At 40.0% G+C, this 5,529-nt stretch overlaps 1 pseudogene; it reads right to left on the reverse strand.

Moving 5' to 3' along the window:
- Positions 1-2,849: 2,849 nt before the first annotated feature.
- LOC110302749 lies at positions 2,850-3,878 on the reverse strand (annotated as a pseudogene).
- Positions 3,879-5,529: the final 1,651 nt, after the last annotated feature.

Consider the following 5,529-nt stretch of genomic DNA (forward strand, 5'->3'; position numbering starts at 1 on the left):
TGGTGTGACTCTAACTAAGGAAGTGAAAGATCTGTATGACAAGAACTACAAGTCTCTGAAGAAAGAAATCAAAGAAAATCTCAGAAGATGGAAAGATCTCCCATGCTCATGGATTGGCAGGATTCATATAGTAAAAATGGCTATCCTGTTGAAAGCAATCTACAGATTCAATGCAATCACCATCAAAATTCCAAGTCAATTCTTCACTGAGTTAGAAAAGACAATTTGCAAATTCATCTGGAATAACAAAAACCTATGATAGCAAAAACTATTCTCAACAATAAAAGAACCTCTGAGGGAATCACCATGCCTGGCCTCAAGCTGTACTACAGAGCAATTGTAATAAAAACTGCATGGTACTGGTACAGTAACAGGCAGGTAGATTAATGGAATAGAATTGAAGACCCAGAAATGAACCCAAATACCTGTGCTCACTTGATCTTTGACAAGGGAGCTAAAACCATCCAGTGGAAAAAAGACAACATTTTCAACAAATGGTGCTGGCACAACTGGAGGTTATCATGTAGAAGAATGCCATTTGATCCATTCTTATCTCCTTGTACAAAGATCAAGTCTAAGTGGATTAAGGAACTCCATGTAAAACCAGAGACACTGAAATTTATAGAAGAGAAAGTGGGGAAAACCCTCGAAGATATGGGAAAAGGGGAAAAATTCCTAAACAGAACATCAATGGCCTGAACTGTTAGATCAAGAATCGACAAGTAGGACCTCATAAAATTGCAAAGATTCTGTAAGGCAAAAGATACTGTTAATAAGACAAAAAGGCCACCAGCAGATTGGGAAAGAATTTTTACCATTCCTAAATCTGAAAGGGGACTAATATCCAATATATACAAAGAGCTCAAGAACCTGAACTCCAAAAATTCAAATAACCACATTAAAAAATAGGGTACAGAGCTAAACAAATAATTCGCAACTGAGGAATACTGAATGGCTGAGAAGCACCTGAAAAAATGTTCAACATCCTTAATCATCAGAGAAATGCTAATCAAAACAACCCTGAGATTCCACCTCACACCAGTCAGAATGACTAGGATCAAAAATTCAGGTGACAGCAGATACTGGCGAGGATTTGGAGAATGAGGAACACTCCTCCATTGCTGGTGGGATTGCAAGCTGGTACAACCAGTCTGGAAATCAGTCTGGCAGTTCCTCAGAAAACTGAACATAGTACTACTGGTAAATATAGCAATACCTCTCCTGGGCATATATCCAGAAGATGTTCCAACAGGTAACAAGAACACATATTCTACTATGTTCATAGCAGCCCTATTTAAAATAGCCAGAAGCTGGAAAGAATCCAGATGTCCTTCAGTGGAGGAATGGATACAGAAAATGTAGTACATTTACACAATGGAGTACTACTCAGCTATTAAAAACAATGAATTTATGAAATTCTTTGGCAAATGGATGTATCTGGAGAATATCATCCTGAGTGAGGTAACCCAATCACAAAAGAATTTACTTGACATGCACTCACTGATAAGTGAATATTAGCCCAGAAACCTAGAATCCCCAAGATACAACTTCCAAAACACAAGAAAATCAAGAAGGAACACCAACACGTGGATACTTCATTCCTCTCTAGAATAGGGAATAAAATATCCAGGGAAGGAGTCGCAGAGACAAAGTTTGGAGCTAAGATGAAAGGATGGACCATCCTGAGACTGTCCCACCCAGGGGTCCATCCCATAATCAGCCATAAAATGCAGGCACTATTGCATATGCCAGCAAGATTTTATTGAAAGGACCCTGATATAGCTGTCTTCTGTGAGGCTTTGCCAGTGCCTGGTAAATACAGAAGTGGATGCTCACAGTCATCTCTAGGATGGAACACAGGACCCCCAGTGTAGGAGCGAGAGAAAGTACCCAAGGGCTGAAGGTGTCTGCAACCCTATAGATGGAACATCCATATGAACTAATCAGTAACCCCAGAGCTCACGTCTCTAGCTGTATATGTAGCAGAAGATGGCCTAATCGGCCATCATTGGGAAGACAGGCCCCTTGGTCTACCAAACTTTATATGCTCCAATCCAGGGGAATGCCAGGGCCAAGAAGTGGGAGTGAGTGGGTAGGGGAGCACTGCAGGGGGAGGGTATAGGGGACTTTTGGGATCGCATTTGAAATGTAAATAAAGAAAATATCTAATAAAAAATTTTTAAAAAGATTTCAGCAAATAAATCGTAGAACAGAACCAACAACAACAACAACAACAAAGTCAATTCTAAGAACTGGAAACATGACTACAGTTGAAACACATCATTCTTGATCATGTTCAACCTCTCTTCTCTTGGTTTCATCTCAACATTGAATCTTTCTGTGGTATATAATCTCTCTCTCTCTCTCTCTCTCTCTCTCTCTCTCTCTCTCTCTCTCTCCCCTCTCTCATAGATGTAGAGATCTGTATTAATAGTATTAAAGAGAGTTGGGCTCCCTAGGCCCCTCCTGTTTTTATAGGGGTCTGCAATGGAAACTGTGAGGTAAATATTCAGTACCAGGGTCTGAATAGGTCTAGAGACCTCTCTTGTTCTTGGATTCTTGCTAGAGTAAGTGGTCCAGGGTTTCTTCTTCCTTGGAGGCCATATAGATTATGAGATCCTCCACCCTGTTTCTGCATCTATAGTCATTGGCATACCAGGAAATGAGATATACAAAGTTGTCATTGAGAGCAGTGCCAGTCCCAGCATCAAAGGTGGAGGAGTGAAGTCACTGTTAAAGCCAAAGCAGACAACCTAGTCCTCAATATAGCCTATGATGCCCTTTAGTGGGTCATCTGATACCTACTTCTCTACCTTCTAGATGTCATCATACTTGGCAGGTTTCTCCATTCAGCATGTCAGATCCATGACATTGAGGATAAGAATGCAGAAGACTGTACCAGTGAACTTCCCTTTCAGCTCTGGGATGACCTTGCCCACATCCTTGGCAGCACCAGTGGATGTAGGGATGATGCTCTGGTCATTCCACAGCCGTCATACATTAGCTTTCCAGAGAAAGCATCCACTTCTGAGTGGCAATGATGGCATGGACTGTGGTCATAAGTCTTTCTGTGGGAAGCCATTCTGGATTTCCTGGCCAGCCAGATGGAAATCTATTCCAGGCAGTAAACAAGCCCATATTTGGTGGATGGCACACCCTTAATCCCTGATTGGCTGAGCAAGCCTGCCTGGTGAGGTGATGTGACCTGTGGTGATTGGTGGGGGCGTGGTTGTGGCTGGAGGGGAAAAAAACACTTGTAACCAGAGAGGCTGGGGGATTTTGAAGAGAGAAGCTGCCTGAGCAAACTGCTTTAAGAAGAACCTGTGGTTGCGTTTTCCTTGCTGGTTGAGTTGGACGCAACATCTTTCCACAATGGCAAATTGTCATGGATGACCTTAGCTAGGGGTGTCTGAGCAGTTGGTGGTGCAGGAAGCATTGCTGAAAATCTTGAGTAAGTTGTCACACATCTTATGATCTACACCCATGACAAACATGAAGGCATCATCTAAGGGGCAGAGATGATAAACCTTTTGGCCCCACCCTTCAAATGGGGCCTGTGCTTCTTTATGTTGAGGAAGACACTAGTAGATTCCACAAGATACTCAGTACCAGCATCACCGTATTTGGTGTTAGCAGGATCTTACTTCTGGAAGATTCTGATGCACTTCTTGTTTCTGACAAGCTTCCCATTCTCATCCTTGACTGTGCCATGGACATTACCATGACTAGTCATACTGGAACATGTAGACCATATAGCTGTGGTCAATAAAGAGGTCATTGATGGCAACAATCTCTACTTTGCCAGATGCAGATGAGATGGTGGCCCTGGTAACAATGCCCTCAATACAGCCAAATCTGTTCACTTTGACCTTCACCATCCTGTTTGCTTTAACCTTTTGTGACAGGGTTTATATTGCTATGACAAATACCCCATAGAACTGCTGTAAAGAGTCATTTGGTTTATGGTTCTAGAACTTTTAAGTCTGACACTAGAAGATTGTTGGAGAATATGATGGAGTAGAGCAGCTTACTTTCCTGTGATCAGGAAGGACAGAGAATCACTGTATGAGTAGCCTTTTTTCCTTTCCCATTTCATCTCATTCAAGTTCATAGTCTTGAGGGTGTTGTGGCTCACTTTTAGTGCTAATCTTTTCCCTGTGATATAATCTTTCTTAGAAAAACTCTCATAGACCAGCTCAATGTATGGTTAAAAACCTGTCAGATTTATTTCAATCTAAGTAGGATTAAGATCAAGAATAACCATCATTATCCTACACTTTGTTAACTTGGTACCCAAGTGCATATATTGAAGCCATAACATTCTAGCTATGATCATCCAAAGGCTCATATATGTTTCATAATAAACAATAAATTTAATCCATCTCTAGGAGTTACCATAGTCTCATATAATTTCAAGACACATGGGTGCAGTGAACATTTACATTTAAAAAAGGAAGAATGTGTATGTAGAAAAGATAAATGATTCTAATGGAGTTGGGGGAAGGAATTATGATATGTGGAATAGTCAGAGGGTGAACAGATGGGGAAGGGGATAAACTCTTGACTATAAAAAATATTAAATGAAAAAATGAAAATAAAAAACAAGAAAGGAACAGGGACTCACTAAAACAGCAATGTAATTTCCTAAAAAATGATAAATTGTGAAATTGAAATACAAGTGGCATGATGGTACTGCTAAAGTCTTGATAAGACCCAATTTCATATTCTGTCTGGTTGTAAAACATGGCTCCTTTAATGAGCTCTCTCTAGAGCCTGCTTCTTTTGTTAACATATATCACACATTCCTAGCAATTTCAAATTTCTGGAGTTTCTCCTGAACCTCTAGAAGTTAATATCACCCTTTCAAGGGCTACCCATAGAAACTCTTACTCTGTTATATATAACTTAGTCTCTCAGTCTTTTTTTTTCTTTTGAAAAAAAAATATTTGGAAGCCTCCATATGCCCAAACTATTGCATTTATAATGTATAAAGCCAACCACCCTATAGATTTTGCCGAATGTCAAGATTTATCTTTCTTTACCTTATTCCCTTAAGACAGGGTCTCTTTGTAAGCCTCGGTGCTATCAAGGCCTCTACATGTACTTGCTGTCCATGTCATGCTCAACTCTTTACCTATATGGTAAGACCTTGAAATCTGTTTGTTTTGCTCCACAGAAAGTGTATTTATGAGTGAAGTGTCCCAGTCTTTCCAACCATTTCTTAACTGCATTATCGTGCAAAGTCACAGTGATGATTCTATTTTTCTAATGCTAATTTTCCATGCTCTGTTCATTTTCTGTCACTTTAGAAAAAATATCACAGATTATCAGTTCAGGGAGGAAAGATTTATTTACTTTCTTTAATGGAATCTGAATTTTGGTGGATTTAGTCCACCATGGTGGGAAGTTTGAGGACAACAAAGCAGTTCATCTTTGGTAGACAAGAAGCAGAGGAAACATTCCTATGCTAGTGGATTTTGTCCTTTAATCTTCTATAAAAACTTTCGTTTTTCCATTTTTATTAGGTAT

The sequence above is a fragment of the Mus caroli genome, chromosome 10 (genome assembly GCF_900094665.2).
Source record: "Mus caroli chromosome 10, CAROLI_EIJ_v1.1, whole genome shotgun sequence".
In the NCBI taxonomy this organism is placed as follows: domain Eukaryota; kingdom Metazoa; phylum Chordata; class Mammalia; order Rodentia; family Muridae; genus Mus; species Mus caroli.